Here is a 19,966-nt window from a genome sequence, read left to right as displayed (position 1 = left end):
CTCCTTGAGAAGGTGGAGGTGTGACAATGAGGTCGCTTTAAAAAGATTATTTTGTCCTTGTTTTCTTTTGAAAGATTTTGTAAAGACAGACGTACCAAAATGCTTCGGAAAAGCTTAGTTTAACAATCGCAAGGGAGTTAACAGTTCTCCAAGTTCAAGCTTTTTGAACTTCGGTTTCACAGTAACAGACAGAAGCAGATGGAGTGTAACAGGGTTCCAAACTTCAGAAGATGATTTCAAGTTGACGTACCTCTCTGAAATCTCTGAAGGTTGTTCTCTCCAACTGGTAAGAACCTGTGTTTGAATTTCCCTTTTGCCAACGGGTGTGTTTATGGGCTGTTGCTTGATTGGAGAAGTTTCTGACTTAAGTTGCTGTGTTGGATTGGTTCTGTTTTCCAACAAGTTATTCTAAATTCTGCTTTCTTTTGTTTTTGTTTCAACTATAGTGTTAAAGAAAATATTGATTTACTTAAAGTGAAGTTGTTATGACCAGCTGAATCACACCTGGAATAGTCACTTCACATCTGCCTTTAACATAAACTGTTAAGGTCAAGGTTACCTACTTGAACTCTTTTGAGGTGGTCATTTCCAGTCCATAAAGGAGAGGGGGAATGATGAACTACCATCTTGAATCATGCAGTCAATGTGTTGACAGTAGATATATAATGCCGTTAGGGAGAGAACACCAGGATATTGACTCTGCAATATTGAAGAAATAGCAACACATTTCCAAGTCGGAATAGTGAGTGGTTTGAATTAGAATTTCCAATTGGTAATGTTCCCAGTTGCAGATAGTCAGTTGCAGTCTCGTTCATGTAGTATCAGCTCGCAGCATTAAAACCACCACATTTCTCTTTAATAAAAGATTACTCGATTGGAAATGTTAACTGACAGCATCTGAGGAGACAGAAGCAGAGGTAACATTTCAAATCCAGTATGACCCTTCTTCAGAACTCTAGGATGTGTCAGACTTGTTGATTTTCTGCATTTTTTTCAGTGTTTGTTCCTTTACAACTGGACAATGGGAAATTCTGGAATTGGGGTTCCAATCCGAGATTCGTGTAAAACTGTGATCTATTCCTAACTGAAAGTAAAGTTTCATGGTTTCGGATTCCGCACATAACTGGTAGTGGTGTCAAACGTTTGAGTTAATATTAATAAATGACATTTGAAAATGCTTGAATATGATTGTGTGAAAGACCCGTACTGCCGTTTTGTGTCATATTAATTTTAACAAACCATGAAAGCCTTAAACCTGAGCTCATTTACTCGCAACAGAAGCTTCCAAGTATTCCCAACATTGTTAGATTCAGGGGAAAATAGTTGAATCAACAGGCACTATCCAAAAAAACGTAAAGTGGTAATTTGTATTTGAACAAATAATACAGTGAAGGATTTTAATTCTAAGGGTGTCGAAGTACGCGGGGAAGGCCACTTGAGGCTGAGATTAGGAGAAATTTATTTCTCTCGAGACTGGTGAGCCGGCAGAACTCTCTGTCTCAGCAAACAATTGAAGCTAAAAAATTAATGTTTTCGAGGAGATAGATATGGCTCTTAAGGTTAAATGGATCAAAAGAGATGAAGAAAATGGGGTAACGTTGTTGTGCTGAATGATCAGCCATGATCAACTGGAATGGTGGAGCAACCTAGAAGGGCTGAAGGGCTCACTGAACGACAGTTGTGTGAGTTAAGGAAAAGGGTTTCGCAGTTCACAGGATGAGAACCGGAAAAAGACTGTTTAATTCAACCCACAAAATTGATAGGGAAGGGATTTTGTTCTGTATCTGTGTTTGGATTAATTGTACAGTGTTTGGAGGCAGATAGAAATTTACGATGTTATGTTTTGGACAGCTTAGTTTGTTTTCTTTTGTTCCATGCGTTTATACAATAAATTCCTGTCTTAGTAATGAGGACAGATCTGCTGCTTTGTATGTTTGTAGTTCATGAAAGACTGTGACAATAATATATTTTTCTGAAAATCTGGGATCTGACTTCTCTGCTGGGAACATTAACGGGCATCATTTCACTATTTAATTTTGAAAGGAAGATTGTAAAATTCAGAGGTACGGTGGAATCTGAGAACTCTGATACAGGAACCACAAAACGTTAGCATACTGGTGTTGCAAGTGCTTAGCAAGGCAAGTGGCAACATGTGTCCGACTGTTGCACAATAAAAGTGCAAAAATAATTATGCCTCATACACGGCCTTGCGCAGAGCACAGTTCGAGTACTGTGTGTGCTTTTGGTGTCCTTGGTTGAAAATTATTTTTTCACTATTTTTGCGATGAAGGCTAAACTTAAGAAAAATGAAAATTAAACGAAGTATTAAAAAAGTGGAATGAATGAGGAAACTGATTCACAAGCGCAAAACAGGTCAACAACCTGTTCTTAGTGTGAATTTACTGGTTTCAGCAGGTGGAATCAGTGAGTAAGTAAAGCAGGGCTGTGATGTAGCCAGCAGACGAATGATCCTAGCTAAATGAGAACTGAGCACCAGTGAGCAATTTAGTGTGATCAGCAGGTGCGTCTGGATAGCGCTATTGATGACGTCATACATCAGTGAACAGGAGCGACTGACCATTTGGCAATTGGGTGAGTTGGTTCTGCCTTTTTTTGTTTGGAAAGGATGTACATGGGCATTTTTTCCACGTTTTTGGGTGTTAGCGTTGCAACTGCACTGGAGAAGCTCAACGAGGGTAGTGGGACTTCCAAAGAAAATGTCTTCAGTAGAACCATAGAACCATAGAATAACATAGGATAGAAACAGGCCCGTTGGTCCAGACAGGTTCATGCTGACTGTGGTGCCCATTCAGCTCATTCTATTTGCCCGCGTTTAGTCCATATCTCTCGAAGCCCTTCTCAACCATATACCTATTTAAACACATGTTTTATTTTTAGCTGTTGCAATTGTATCTGTCTAAGCCACTCTCTCTGGCAATCCTTTCCATATACACAGCACTCTGCGTGAAGACGTTGCCCCTCATATCCTTCTTAAACATTTCTCTTCTGACCTTAAAACTATGCCCTCTAGTTTTCCATTCCCCGTCCCTGGGAAAAACGACTATCTGCATTCATCCTATCTATGTCCCTCATGTTTGTATTCACCTCAATCAGGTTACCCCTCATTCTTTTCCGTTCCAAGGAATAAAATCCTATCATAGTAACTTCTGCCTATAGCTCAGGCCTACTAGTCCTGGTATCATCCTCAAAAATCGTCTTTGCACTATTTCCAGTTTAACTACGTCTTTTCTATGACAGGTTTAACAAGCCTGTACACAATACACTATGTGTGGGCTCACCAACGACTTCTCCAACTGTAACATAATGCCCCAACTCCTATACTCAGTCGCTCGACACTTGAAGGCCAACATGCTAAACGCCTTCTACACCATACTGTCTACCTGTGATGCCGGGTTCAATAGACTATGTACTGGTACTCCTAGGTCCCTCTGTTCCACAAAACTCCTCGGGACATTACCGTGTGCTGTATAACACCTACTTTGGTTTCACTTTCCAAATTGCAACACCTCATACTTCCCTGGATTGAATTGCATTTGGCAATGCTCAGCCCACTTCTCCATCTGATCAATATCCGCCTGTAATTGTTGATTACCTTCCTCATTGTCAATGACACCTACTAATTGTGCAACATCTGCAAATTTACTGATCACGCCTTGTACATTCATGTCATTTATGTTAATAACAAATAACATATATCCCAGCACCGATTCTTGTGGCACACAACTGGTCACAGGCCTCCAGTCTGAGAAAAAAAACCTTCAACAATCACTCTTTTTTTCCTACTATTAAGCCAATTTTTGAATCCAATTAGGTAGCTCTCGCTGAATCCCATACGACCTAACTTTAATTGACGAGCCTGCTGTGTAGGATCTTGTCAAATACTTTATGAAAGCCCATATAGAGAACAGACACTGCGCTACCCTCATCTATCCTCTTGGTTAATCTTCAAAAAACTCTAAAAGCCATGCCAGACATGAATTTTCATGTGCTGGCTATCCGTAAACAGACCTGAACTATCCAAATGTTGATTGATCTTGTCCCTCAGTATCGTCTCCAACAATTTGCCTACCACTGATGGCAGGCTCACTGACCTGCAGTTCCCTGGCTTGTCTCCTTTCTTAAACAATGCAAGAGCATTAACCACTCTCCAGATTTCCAGAACTTCACCAGTGGCTAACGATGAAGCAGAAATCTCTGCAAAGGCCTTGGCAATTTCTTCCCTTGCCTCTTACGATGCCCGAGGATGGACTTGATCAGGCTCAGGGCATTAATCCACAATAATGCGCTTTAAGGTTGCAAACACCTTCTCTCTGGTAATATGCATGGTTTCCAAAACATCACCACTTGCTTCCCTTATTTCCTTACCATCCACGATTCTCTCCTCAATAAACACTGAGGACAGATATTCATTAAAAATCTCCCCCATCTCCTGTGGGGCCAATCATTGATGCCATGCTGATCTTTCAGAGAATCTATTCTCTCCCTAACCACCCTTTTACTCTTAATATAGCAATATAACCTCTTGTGCATATCTTTAATCCTACCTGCCAGATTAATCTCATATCCTCTTTTTTGTTCTTCTGACTTCCCACTTAAGTGTACTCCAACAGTTTTTTATTGTCATCTGGGGATTCACTTGAGCATGAGAGTTTAAACCCTATCTATGTCTTCTTTATTTCCTGACCAGAGCCTCAATATCCCTATCCCTGGACTCTTGATATCACACATTTAAAAGCTTCCAATTTGCCAGTAGCTACTTAACCTTCAAACAGACCCACGCAATCAACCTCTGCTAGATGGTGCCAAATGGCCCCAAAATTGGCCCTGCTCCAGTTTAGCACCTAAACCTCTGCATATCTCCTTTATTTTTCAGCATCTATGTTAAACTGTGACGTGGAGGAGCCGATGTTGGACTAGGGTGGGCAAAGTTAAAAATCACACAATACCAGGTCATAGTCCAACAGATTTATTTGGAAGTACGAGCTTTCAGAGCGCTGCTCATCCATTGGGTAACCTAGTGGGGCAGGATCACAAGACGCAGAAGTCATAGCAAAAGATCATAGTGTCATGCACGGAAAACGATATATTGAGCAAACATTGATTGATGTTAAGTCTTCCAACTTTTAGAATGTGTTGCAGGTTTCGATTCATGAATATGGAGATCGCAGAACTTTTTTTAAGTCACATTCTCACGGTAGCTGAAGGTTTTATTTTAAAAAGTGGCATCTCAGCTCAGGGCAATGTATTAACCGTGAGAGGTTTGAGTCTGTCTGTATCCCAATCTTGCATTTCCAGAACTGTATTTGCGGAAGTTTACGTGGTGAATTTACATTTGCAGAATTGTATTTACGGATAACTTTCTATTTTTGCTCAAAAAACACACAACCTGCAGGAAATCAATGCAGCAGTCAATCCATGCGGCATTTTATCAATTCCTACTTTGGACATGGCACACGTCTCCGCTGGTAACATCTGTGGGAAGTGCACCCAACTCCAGCGTCTTGAAAACCGTGTTAGGGAATTGGAGCTGGAGCTGGATGAACTACGGATCATTCGGGAGACTGAGGGGATAATTGAGAGGAGTAACCGGGAGTTGGTCAGTCCTAAGGCACAGGACAAGGATAGATGGGTTTCAGTTAGGGAGAGGAAAGGGGACAGACAGACAGTGCAGAGATCCCCTGTGGACATTCCCCTCAACAATAAGTACACCGTTTTGGATACTGCTGGGGGGGGAGTGGGTGACCTACCAGAGGAAAGCCAGAGCAGTAAGTACTCTGGCACTGAGCCTGACACTGTGGCAAAGATGAGGGGCAGAATAGAAAAGTACTCGTGGTAGGGGACTCAACAGTGAGGGAAATCGACAGGAGATTTTATGCTCAGGATCGTGATTGCCGGAAGGTATGTTGCCTTCCTGGTGCCAGGGTCTGGGACGTCTCCGATCGGGTGTATAAGGTTCTAAAAGGGGAGGGCGAACAGCCAGAAATCTTGTTACATATTGGCACTAATGATACAGCCAGGAAAAGGATCGAGGATATAAAAAGTGATTTCAGCGTGATAGGATGGAAGCTGCAAAGCAGGATGAACAGAGTCGTGTTCTCTGGTTTACTACCGGTGCCACGAGATTGTGAGAGAAGAACAGGGAGAGGGCGCAGCTTAATACGTGGCTGTGTAGCTGGTGTAGGAGAGACGGCTTCAGATATGGAGATAATTGGGATGCCTTCTGGGGAAGGTGGGATCTGAACAAGAAGGACGGGTTGCATCTGAACTGGAAGGGGACCAATGTCCTGGGTGGAAGTTCTGCACGAATAGTTAGAGAGGGTTTAAACTAGTATGGCAGGGGGGTGGGAACCTGAGCTGTATAACGGAGATGAGAGTCGATGCAGATGAGGGAGGAGCAAGAGGTAGACCAACTCGTGGGAAGGATTTTTCTTGGCAAGGAATCACGGTATCATGTTCGGGTCTCCATTTCGGTTTAATTTTCATTTGCTTTAAATTGCAATTGAATGGATCCATTTTATTTTCTTTCAATCTTTGTTTTGCCAGTGTTATTCGTTCATTTTCCTTTGCTCCTAATTCAGGTTGCGACACTTACAGATGAATAGTCGCCATTTCTAATGATTCCAGTTGTATACTCGGGAAATTGTAGACGTTGCGTGGTTATCACAATCATCGCCCCTTTCCCCACAGACACTGACAAACCCAGTTCCAAGTCGTTTGCCAATTCTGAAAGCTTTGCCTCGCTCACTTTATGCAAAACACCGTAAGTGAACCTCCTCCAACCCTGGGAAACACTTGACGACTGAAAGAGCAATGATTACACAAGGTCTATTTAAACGAAGCGAAAGCAACTTCGAAAATGAAAGATGCCAACACACAAAACTTATTACCTTTCAGTCCAGCAATCCTAAATGGAATCTGGCGTTTGAGATTTTGATCCCGATAGCAGCCCGAATTTGTAATGGACCACACCAAACCCTCTCAAATATACGTGGAGAAGATGTTCGAGACGTGGATTTTTTACTCATTTTAAATGTTTGTTTCAAGCACTCCAGATAAAATTCAATTGGTCCAGCTAAACGATATTGAGTTTTACAGTACCGTTAATATGAAAACAAAATAAAAGTAAAATAAATAGTTCGCTTAACCGTGACTCTATTGAAGTTTTTAATACAACGACAAATACATTAACCATTACTAGTTTACTGGACCAAAGTCGTAGCATCCCAAAACCAAAACCTTGGCTCGGCCAAGTACACAGCAATCGAATTTCTCGAGGCAATTCTCCTTTTCATGAAAGTAAACATCAAGAAAACTGCCTGAAAGAAAGAGTAGTAGGATGAGATGTACTGCAGGTTCCAAACCCAGCTTCAAGACCCCAGCAAGAATTTCTCCTGAAAAACTCAAACAAGGAAATCCTGGTTCTGTGGAAGCTTGTCCAAAAATATTCAGGCTACTTTTATTGTTCCAACCTTTATATAATATAGCCTTAAGGTTTCACAAGCCGTTAACCTGATAGACCTTGAAGCAGTCAGATGGCACCTCTGATCTCAAACTTGTTTCACAATAAAGCGTCAAAATGTTAAATCTGTAGTATTGTTGTTCTAAGGAGGAAAAGAAGATGCGATTTTATACTGCATCTCAAATGACCTATTTCAAGATGATCTCGTCACATCAAAACATATCTGTGTGGAAAGTAGGTCAACATGAATGATTTTTTTTTAAAAAAAAGAAAAGCATCCAGATGGCAGTCAGATTCTAATGGTGTAAAATCAGTTTAGTAGATGACATAAGATCAGATATATAGATGAGATATGTTTTCAGATGCTCAGTCATGCACAGCCTTTGCCATTATAAATCGTGCGCTTGATAGTGTCACTTTTATTGAAATTACCACAATTATGAAGTATTGTAAATATTGAAAATGGTAGAAAATACATGACTGCAATGAACAATCCGACAGCAAGAGTTATGGATTCGTGGAGAAGTACAGCACAGGAATAGACCCTTCAGCCCAACTTGTCAATGCTGACCAGATAACCTAAATGAATCTAGTGCTATGTGCCAACTTTATGCTCATATCTCTCTAAACGGTTCCTATTCATATACCCATCCAGATGCTCTTTAAATGTTGCAATTGTGGCAGCCTCCACCACATCCGCTGGAGCTCAGTCCATAGAGGCACCACCTGTCTGTGTAAAACTGTTGCGCCATTTGTTCCTTTCATATCTTTCCCATCTGACCTTAAATGTATGCCCTCCGTTTTTGGACTCATCCAACTCAGGGAATTACCTTCAGTATTCACATTGTCCATGCCCCTCATGATTTTCTAAACCTGTATAAATTCAGCCCTCAGCTTCCAATGATCCAAGGAAAATAGCCCGAGTTTATTCAGACTCTCCCGATAGCTCAAACCCTCCAATCATGGCAAAATCCTTGTAAATCTTTGGTGAACACTTTCGGGTTTCACGAAATCCTTCCTACAGCAGGGAGAACAAAATTGTGGATAGTCCTCCAGAACTAGATGAGCCAATGTTCTGTACCGCCGTAACATGACCTCTCAACTCAATACTCAAAGGAGTGACCAATAAAGACAAGCATAGCAAATACCTTCTTCACTGACCTACCGACCTGCAACTCCACTTTCTCTTGTCGTATTTCCGTAGTTGCAGAGACTATTTAATTGATGGATTAAAGATTATAGGTTGGTTATGGGAATAAAGCATTTTCTCTGTCAGTGCTATCAATAGCTCAGCATGAATGTAAGATAATTGCTTTAAAACAAGGGACAACAGAAAACACATTGAAAAAACAAGAGAATGGGTAGTTTGCCAATAAAATAATCAGTGCGAAAGTGACTTAAAGTGCTACAAATTCGATGTCTCTTTCAAGGAAGCCAGCACGCATTTACAACTGACAGATTAGTCTATCGATGTGTTGTATGGTGCTATGGTTCTGTTCAACTGTCAATGGAGTGATTCGTATGGATTATTATTCATCCTCTCGTGTCACTGACACGGGTGCAGCAACGCTAACTGTAAAAGGGGGAATGTTTTCTTAATCAATATGTAGATGGATGTACAGAGAAGTGGCATAAGTTGACGACTTCCTGCGATATAAGTCAGGCAAGTGGATGAGAACGTTTGGACCAGTGACTATAATTTTATTCTCCTAAAATAGCAATGGAAAATGATACAACTACTCACAAGTTTAATTCTAAATCAGCGTCTGGCCAATTTTGATGTTATTCCATAGAAACTGTCAACAGTTGACTGGGTAGGGATTTTCGCAAGCAAAAGGACATCTGGCAAATTGGAAGCGTTCAAAAGGGCCATAACAAGAGTTCAGAGACAACATGTTCCTGTGAGAGTGAAGGGCACAGCTGACAGGAGTAGGGAATGCTGACTGAGGAGAGCTGTTAACGCTCTGGTCAAGAAAAAGCAAGAGGCATATTTCAGTTATGAACATCTGAGATCAGTCAATCCTTTGAGAGTAAAGGGGGTTTAGGGGCATAATTAGGAGGAAACTGAGTACAGCATAAAGGAGATAGGAGATAGCTTTGGCAATTTAGATTAAGGAGAATCCAAAATGATTTTACATGTATGTTAAGAGCGAAAAAGTAACTAGGGAGAGAATAGGGCCCCTTAAAGAAAGGGTCACATATATGTGTGAAACGACAGGAGATCAGCGAGGTCCCAAACGAATATTTTGTGTCAAAACGCAGGAAGACATGGAAGCGAGCAACTCAGCGAAATCAATATTCATCTCTTGAGAAGAGTCCACATCACTGACAAGGAGATACTGAAGGCCTTAAAATGCATAAGAGTAGACGAATCACTGGGACATGCTAAGGTGAATCCTCGTGTACTGTGGGACTCTAGAAATTTAATTGCGGCAGAAATATCTGTGACATGGACAACCACGGGTGAACTGCTAAAAGCCTGAAGTGTTCAAGTATTTTGTTATTGTTTAAGAAAGACTGTAAGGAAAAGCCTGGAAACTATATAACAGGAAGCCTGACGTCAGTGGTGGACACGTTATTAGAGGGGAATCTGAGAGAAAAGATCCACGTGCATTTGTAACAGCAAGGATTAATGAGGGACACTCAGCAAGACTTTGCACGTGGGAGATCGTGTCTCTCTAATTTGACTGAGATCAATGGAGGGGTGACCAAGACGGTAGATTAAGACAGAATGGCAGACATTGTGCACATGGACATTGGCAAGGCCTTTAACAAGGTTCTGCATGGCAGACTGAATAATACCATGAGAACAAATTGGAAGAGCCAGCGAATTGGAAAATTTGGCTTTATGCTCATAGACAGAGGGTGGTGATAGAGGTTGTGGTTCAGACTGGAGGTTATGACCAGTGGTATGCCTCAAGGACTGGTGTTTGTTTCACTGTTATTCATCAGTTAAGTAAACGTTTTAGTTAAGAAAATCTGAGGCATCGTTCATGAGTTTGTGAACAACTCGAAATTAAATACAAAGTCAAGAAGATTCCATACAAGGAGAACTGGGCCAATGATGTGAAGAATGGCAGATGGAGTTTAACTTACTGAAATGCAAAGTGTTGCATTTTCTTAAGACAAACCAGAGCAGGACTTAATGGAAGAATCCAAGGGCATGTTGACATGCCTCAGGGCGCAGATACACAGTTCATTGAAAGTGGTGTCACAGGTAGACTGGTTGGTGAAGAAGGCCGTTTGTCACACTTGCCTTCATCTGTCAGAGCATTGATTACAGGAGTTTGGGATTTCATGTTATGGGTGTTAACATAATTGGTGAGACCACATTTGCAGTACTGCGTACAATTCCGGTCAGCCGACAGGAAAGATGGCATTAAAATGGTAGGGTGCAAAGAAGATTTATAAGGATGCTCCAAAGGCAGGAGGGCTTGAGTTATGAGGAGACACTCGATGAACTCGGACTGTTATTCCCTGGAGTGTACGTGGCTGAAGGGCGACCTTATAAATGTTTATGAAGTCGTAGTCAAAAGTCACATGACTTCCAGTTGTAGTTAAACAGGTCTATTTGTCATCACAACCTTCAAGAGCTCTACCTCTTCATCACTTCACGTGATGAAAGGGCAGAACTTTGAAAGCTTTTGATTACAAATAATCCCGTTGGACTACAACTTTGTGACTTCTGAACATGTCCACCCTAGTCCAACACCAGTACCTCCATATAATAAAATTATGAGTGGCATTTAAAGGGTGAGCCGCCAGGGTCTTTTTTCCTCCACTGTACAGCAGTCCAAGAGGGCAGAAGTTTAGGGTGGGAGGAAAGAAAATGTAAAAGTGACCTGAGGGGCAACTTTTCCACACAGAGTGTGATGCTTAGATAGAATGAGCTAACAGAGGAAGTGGTAGATGCAGGTATAGTTCTATTATGTAAACAGAATTTGGACGGGTACATAGATTGCAAAGATTTATAGACATATGGACAAATCGCAGGAAAATGGGAAAGTTCCATTTAGGAACCCTTGATGGCATGTAACAGTTGGGCTGAGTGGGCAGTTTCCATGTTGCATGACTCTATGACTGCATGTCTCGAAATGATTGATATCCTCCGTGTTTTTAACAGGACAAAATAAATCTTGTATTAATAAAGCAATACGGTTATGGTTAGAGTTATGAAGCCATAATACGGTTTACTGCTGATGGTCTATTCCAACCCATTCTGCGAGGCTTCAGCCCTTGCAAAATGTCAAATGTCATTGGAAATTCACATCCCGGTCGGTACCAAGTCAACAACAAATGTTGGTTTTTACCCATATTCTGTACAAGTATTCTTTACTTTGCCTGTGACCATGCTTCCAATTGATGTTACTGGCATTTGGGTGCTTGCTGCACGCCCCTTCCATGATCCTAAATAAAAGGCTCACATTTATAATCCTCCATTCCTGCTGTAAGGTCCTTCAAAAATTTACACTTGGAACACTGTGGTCAGAATTTCCATCAACCTCACCTCACGTCCCTTCTTCTCAAATAGCATACATCCTGTCTTGGTTGTATAACTTCGATATGTCAAATGTCTTTCCTTTCAGTCCTCTTTTTTTGCTTCGTTCAGACCACCAGATGCTCGATTGTATCCTCCCTGACAGTAAATGCAAATTTACCCAGGGAATTCAACCAACGTTATTGCCCTCTGCATCAGAAACTAAACACTCAGCCAACCGAGGGAACCAAACCCCGTACCTTACTGTAATATGTTGTGTCCTTTGTTCTCATTAAGACATGTTACAACATATGGTTCACAAATGACCTCTGCAATTGAGAAGGATGGGGCAGTAGATGCATGGGAACACACATAAATGCAATGTATTTCCAAGCACCTCACAGTCTTGACTTGGAGTTATATCGCAGCTCCAGCAGTGTTGCTCATTCCTGAGGGTACAGTCTTTCACCGACTTTCTCAACAGCACTGTCAGTGTCTCTGCAAGACCAGAGACTGCTGTGTATCATTGACTCCATCTCAGCTCCGCATGGGCAAGAAAATGCTTGCATACCTCCTGACTCTCACTGTCTCTTGAATGAATGAAAAAAATACTTGCTCGTTTTCGTCCTTCCAGCTGACAGTCGAAAATGAGACGGCAGCTGGGCCTGTCTATAAACTGCGCCCTCTACTGATACAGCCAAATCAGTACATTTGTATCAAATTAAGCAAGAACCCTGGAAACTGAGTGAAAAAGAATCTTTTCTCCACCATCATTTTTAATGAACCAATTAATCAGCGCAACTTTCTCCTTCGTATGTTCTTAGGGAGTTTGCAACCATTTCGAGCTGCATATTTAATTTTGTGATCTTCAATTATGTGTAGAAACCTAGGCAGTGATTCTTCCTGATTTGCCTTGTACACATATTCAACAGTATTACCTTCACCCGCCATACCTGCAACATTACTGTAAAACTGACTGGATTTGTGTAATCCCAAGTGAGGCAATAAGGAATAGGAGCAGCGGTAGGCTATTTGCTCCTTTGAACCTGTTCTGCCATGTGGTAAGATGACGGCTCATTTGATTCCAGCCTAACTCCAATTGCAGACTGCTCTCCCAAAATCATGATTTCCTTTTTAATGCAAAAAATATGCAATTGGCCACCCTTCACTGCTCACTGGGGAAGACAATGAGTTAACACATTCAGTGGTTGAGCACCAGTTTGCAAATCTTAACTGAGAAATTAATTGTATTTATGGCCTGCTCCTCATTCCTTGCACTCAAAAACCTATCTACAAGTTGCACCATTCATGGAAAATGGAAGTCTTGTCTTCATAGTAGATTTCACTGGAAGCAAGTTCCCGGCTTTTCTTTTCAATTGTTCACAGGATAGGGGTACTGGCAGAAAGGCATGCGTTAATTTGCAAACAAAATTGTAGTTGCAGTGACGAGTCTTTTTTTTTCGGAAAGGAAGAAGTTGGAGAGTGCAATACTCAGTGTTTACCTCAAATGTTATTGCTGATTTTGGCAGTGCTCATGTGTTTACAATACTTGGTGGAGCACTTCACTATATGGGAATTTGACATCGCTATCTGGATCCAGTGCTTACTGCCAATCCTTGTTGCTCCTTGAGAAGGTGGAGGTGTGACATTGATGTGTCCTTAAAAAGATTATTTTATCCTTGTTTTCTTTTGAAAGATTTTGTAAAGACAGACGTACCAAAATCCTTCGGAAAAGCTTAGTATAATAATCGCAAGGGAGTTAACAGTTCTCCATGTTCAAGCTTTTTGAACTTCGGTTTCACAGTAACAGACAGAAGCATATGGAGTGTAACAGGGTTCCAAACTTCAGAAGATGATTTCAAGTTGACGTACCTCTCTGAAATCTCTGGAGGTTGTTCTCCCCAACTGGTAAGAACCTGTGTTTGAATTCCCCTTTTGCCAACGGGTGTGTTTATGGGCTGTTGCTTGATTGGAGAAGTTTCTTACTTAAGTTGCTGTGTTGGATTGGTTCTGTTTTCCAACAAGTTATTCTAAATTCTGCTTTCTTTTGTTTGTGTTTCAACTATAGTTTTAAAGAAAATATTGATTTACTTAAAGTGAAGTTGTTATTACCAGCTGAATCACACCTGGAATAGTCACTTCACATCTGCCTTTAACATAAACTGTTAAGGTCCAGTTTACCTACTTGAACTCTTTTGAGGTGGTCATTTCCAGTAAATAAAGGAGAGGGGGGATGATGATCTACCATCTTGAATCATGCAGTCAATGTGTTGACGGTAGATATATAACGCCGTTAGGGAGAGAACACCAGGATATTGACTCTGCAATATTGAAGAAATAGCAACGCATTTCCAAGTCAGAATAGTGAGTGGTTTGAATTAGAATTTCCAATTGTTAATGTTCCCAGTTGCAGATAGTCAGTTGCAGTCTCGTTCATGTCGTATCAGCTCGCAACATTAAAACAACCACATTTATTTTTAATAAAAGATTACTAGATTGGAAATGTTAACTGACACCATTTGAGGAGACAGAAGCAGAGGTAACAATTCAAATCCAGTATGACCCTTCTTCAGAACTCTAGGATGTGTCAGACTTGTTGATTTTCTGCATTTTTTCAGTGTTTGTTCCTTTACAACTGGACAATGGGAAATTCTGGAATTGGTGTTACAATCCGAGATTCGTGTAAAACTGTGATCTATTCCTAACTGAAAGTGGAGTTTCACGGTTTCGGATTCATCACAAAACTGGTAGTGGTGTCAAACTTTTGAGTTAATAATAATAAATGACATTTGAAAATGCTTAAATATGATTGTGTGAAAGACCCCTACTGCCGTTTTGTGTCATGTTAATTTTAACAAACCATGAAAGCATTAAACCTGAGCTCATTTACTCGCAACAGAAGATGCTAAGCATTCCCAACATTGTTAGTTTCAGGGGAAAATAGTTGAATCAACAGGCAATATCCAAACAACGTAAAGTGGCAATTTGTATTTCAACAAATAATGCAGTGAAGGCTTTTAATTCTAAGGATGTGATCTTGACATTCCTAATGAAGGGATTATGCCCAAAATTTGAAATCTCCTGCTCTTTGGATGCTGCCTGACCTGCTGTGCTTTTCCAGTGGCACACTTATCGATCTGACTCTCCAGCGTCTATTCCTCACGATCTCCCGAGCAGCTTTAATAGAAACGCTATCATTCATCCCCGGACAGTCTTCGACGGAACAATTCAGGGAGATCATCTTCTTCTTGGACGGCATCTGGTGGAGGTACCTCGACAATTTCATTCAGCAACACCCTACGTTCAAGGACTGAGGCTCAGCAAAAGAAGGACCAGAGATTATTTATTGCAAGGCACAATGCTCAGTAACTTGAAAGCAACATTGGAAATGATTGCACTCATGCGTGTTTGCTGCCTTTCATTTCCAGTGCATAGACATTGGAGAGATTTTACAGAAGCTCTGATTGAATTCCAAATTTATGAAACACATCTTCTTCGCTCTCATCTCATTTCACTGTTCATTTCTCTCTCTCTCTCTCTCTCTCTCTCTCTCTCTCTCTCTCTCTTCCACGCTTACAGACTCTCATTTCTTTCTGTTTTTCTCTGTGCGTGGCTCAAGCTCATCCCTTCATCCCTCCTCCCTCTTTGATGTCTCTCCTTTCATTTCTCTCTCTTTCTCTCTTCATCATCTTCCCATTTCTCACTGCTTCCTTTCTCCCTTTCGCTCTCATTCTACCACCTTCTCTCTCTGTCTCATGCCCCTCATTCTGCCCGTCTCCAACAATCTTTTTCCCTCTCTCACACTTATTCCCTTTCTCTTTCTTCTGCACATCTAACATTCAAGTGGAAGATCAAACCAATTACCTTCCCTCATGGATATTATTGAATAACTGTGGCTTTCTGGAAATGCATCAGCTTTTGCGCTTGCTTTTTCCGACTTATCATATACATGTTAATCAATTTCACAAGCTGCCTTTGTGTTTTCTCAGCCCGCTCTCATTTCTGATTTAAATTCGTTTTCCAGAATGTTGCAAAGGAAGATTTTGTGGGTGAAATGTCACACAGTGAGCTAATAGAGTCACATAATTCGTCAGTCGCTAAATGTCACCAGCTTTTCACCATGGAAAGAAAAGGTACATTTCGCACTGTTGAGGAATCCTGTGTGTATTCATGACTTTAATGACACTTCAGGCATTCAGCTGACGTGCAAGACTAAAAAACAATAACACTGAGAAGACAAATTGAGGAGAGAAAGCGAGAATCACTACAGCAAACAGTGAAGCTGACAAATGGTATGTTGGTCCGCCGAACAAGAGAATTTTAGTACAGGAGCAGAGATGTTTCACTGCAGTTGGAGGGCCTTGATGACTCTAACTCCAACAGTATTGAGCGCATTTTCGTATCCTTACCTGAAGAAGGGTGCTCTGGCCCTGAATATAATGCACTGACTCTTTACCAGACTGATTCCTGGAATGGACGACTCATGCATGAAGAGACACTGGATTGCCTAGGACGATATTTGAGGGAGAAAAATCAGAGGGGTTCATGCTGAAATCAATGCAATTCCAACAGGACTAGACGGGGAAATGCAAGAAAGATCTTCCCGGTGACTGGGGTGTCCAGAATGGAAAATCACAGTCGAAGTACGCGGGGAAGGCCACTTGAGGCTGAGATGAGGAGAAATTTATTTCTCTCGAGACTGGTGAGCCGACAGAATTCTCTGTCACAGTAAACAATTGAAGCTAAAATATTTAATGTTTTCGAGGAGCTAGATATGGCTCTTAAGGTTAAATGGATCAAAAGGGATGAAGAAAATGGGGTAAAGTTGTTGTGCTGAATGATCAGCCATGATCAGCTGGAATGGTGGAGCAACCTAGGAGGGCTGAAGGGCTCACTCAACGACAGTTGTGTGAGTTAAGGAAAAGGGTTTCGCAGTTCACCGGATGAGAACCGGAAAAAGTCTGTTTAATTCAACCCACAGAATTGATAGGGAAGGGATTTTGTTCTGTACCTGTATTTGGATTAATTGTAGAGTGTTTGGAAGCAGATAGAAATTTACTAAGCTATGCTTTGGATAGCTTAGTTTGTTTTCTTTTGTTTCATGCGTTTATACAATAATTCCTGTCTTAGTAATGAGGCCAAATCTGCTGCTTTGTATGTTTGTAGTTCATGAAAGACTGTGACAATAGTATATTTTTCTGAAACTCTGGGATCTGACTTCTCTGCTGGGAACAGTAACGGGCATCATTTCACTATTTAATGTTTAAAGGAAGATTGTAAATTTCAGAGGTACGGTGGAATCTGAGAACTCTGATACAGAAACCACAAAAAGTTATCATACTGGTGTTGCAAGAGCTTAGCAAGGCAAGTGGCAACATGTGTCCTACTGTTGCACAATAAATGTGCAAAAATAATTATGCCTCATACACGGCCTTGGGCAGAGCACAGTTCGAGTACTGTGTGTGCTTTTGGTGTCCTTGGTTGAAAATTATATGTATTTGTGTCACTCACACTATTTTTGCGATGAAGGCTAAACTTAAGAAAAATGAAAATTAAACGAAGTATTAAAAATGAGGAAGTATTAAAAATGAATGAGGAAACTTATTCACAAGCGCAAAACAGGTCAACAACCTGTCCCAAGTGTGCATTTACTGGTTTCAGCAGGTGGAATCAGTGAGTACGTAAAGCATGGCTGTGATGTAGCCAGCAGACGAATGATCCTAGCTAAATGAAAATTGAGCACCAGTGAGCAATTTAGTGTGATCAGCAGGTGCGTCTGGATAGCGCTATTGATGACGTCATACATCAGTGAACAGGAGAGACTGACCATTTGGCAATTGGGTGAGTTGGTTCTGCCTTTTTTTTTGGAAAGGACGTACATGGGCATTTTCTTCCACGTTTTTGGGTGTTAGCGTTGCCACTGCACTGGAGAAGCTCAACGAGGGTAGTGGGATTTCCAAAGAAAATGTCTTCAGTAGAACCATAGTGGGCGGCATGGCGGCACAGTGGTTAGCACTGCTGCCTCACAGCGCCAGAGACCCCGGTTCAATTCCCGCCTCAGGCGACTGACTGTGTGGAGTTTGCACGTTCTCCCCGTGTCTGCGTGGGTTTCTTCCGGGTGCTCCGGTTTCCTCCCACAGTCCAAAGATGTGCAGGTCAGGTGAATTGGCCATGCTAAATTGCCCGTAGTGTTAGGTAAGGGGTAGATGTAGGGGTAGGGGTATGGGTGGGTTACGCTTTGGCGGGTCGGGGTGGACTTGTTGGGCCGAAGGGCCTGTTTCCACACTGGAAGTAATCTAATCTAAAACATCGAATAACGTAGGACAGAAACAGGCCCGTTGGTCCAGACAGGTTCATGCTGACTGTGGTGCCCATTCAGCTCATTCTATTTGCCCGCGTTTAGTCCATATCTCTCTAAGCCCTTCCCAACCTTATACCTATTTAAACACATTATTTTTAACTGTTGCAATTGTATCTGTCTAAGCCACTCTCTCTGGCAACCCTTTCCATATACACAGCACTCTGCGTGAAGACGTTGCCCCTCATGTCGTTCTTAAACTTTTCTCTTCTGACCTTAAAACTATGCCCTCTAGTTTTCAATTCCCCGTCCCTGGGAAAAACGACTATCTGCATTCATCCTATCTATGTCCCCCATGATTGTATACCCCTCATTCTCTTACGTTCCAAGGAATAAAATCCTATCATGGCAACTTCTGCCTACAGCTCAGGCCTACGAGTCCTGGTATTATCCTCAAAAATCGTCTTTGCACTATTTCCAGTTTAACTACTTCTTTTCTATGACAGGGTTAACAAACCTGTACACAATACTCCATGCGCGGGCTCACCAATGACTTCTCCAACTGTAACATAATGTCCCAACTCCTACACTCAGTGTCTCGACAGATGAAGGCCAACATGCTAAACGCCTTCTTCACCACACTGTCTACCTGTGATGCCGGGTTCAATGGACTATGTACTAGTACTCCTGGGTCCCTCTGTTCCACAAAACTCCTCGGGACATTACCGTGTGCTGTATAAGACCTACTTTGATTTCACTTTCCAAATTGCAACACCTCATACTTATCTGGATTGAATTGCATTTGCCAATGCTCAGCCCACTTCTCCATCTGGTCAAGATCCGCCTGTAATTTTAGATTACCTTCCTCATTGTCAATGACACCGACTAATTGTGCAACATCTGCAAACTTACTGATCATGCCTTGTACATTCATGTCATTTATGTTAATAACAAATGACATATATCCCAGCACCGATTCTTGTGGCGCACAACTGGTCACAGGCCTCCAGTCTGAGAAATAAACCTTCAACAATCACTCTTTGTTTCCCACTATTAAGCCAATTTTTGAATCCAATTAGCCAGCTCTCCTTGGATCCCATGTGACCTAACTTTAATGACGACCCTGCTGTGCAGGCCTTGTCAAAGACTTTATGAAAGCCCATATGGAGAACAGCCACTGCGCTACCCTCATCTATCCTCTTGGTTAATCTTCAAAAAACTCTAAAAGGCATGCCAGACATGAATTGTCATGTGCAAGTCCACGCTGACTGTCTCTAACAGACCTGGACTATCGAAATGTTGATTGATCTTGTCCGTCAGTCTCGTCTCCAACAATTTGCCTACCACTGATGGCAGGCTCACTGACCTGTAGTTCCCTGGCTTGTCTCCTTTCTTAAACAATGCAAGAGCATTAACCACTCTCCATATTTCCAGAACTTCACCAGTGGACAATGATGAAGCAAAAATCTCTGCAAAGGCCTTGGCAATTTCTTCCCTTGCCTCTTACGATCCCGAGGATGGACTTGATCAGGCTCAGGGCATTAATCCACAATAATGCGCTTTAAGGTTGCAAACACCTTCTCTCTGGTAATATGCATGGTTTCCAAAACATCATCCCTTGCTTCCCTTGTTTCCTTACCATCCACGATTCTCTCCTCAATAAACACTGAGGACAGATATTCATTTAGGATCTCCCCCATCTCCTGTGGGG

The sequence above is a fragment of the Chiloscyllium punctatum genome, chromosome 36, assembly GCF_047496795.1.
Source record: "Chiloscyllium punctatum isolate Juve2018m chromosome 36, sChiPun1.3, whole genome shotgun sequence".
NCBI lineage: Eukaryota > Metazoa > Chordata > Chondrichthyes > Orectolobiformes > Hemiscylliidae > Chiloscyllium > Chiloscyllium punctatum.
The sequence above is the reverse complement of the archived record's forward strand: the minus strand, read 5'-3'. Positions refer to the sequence as shown.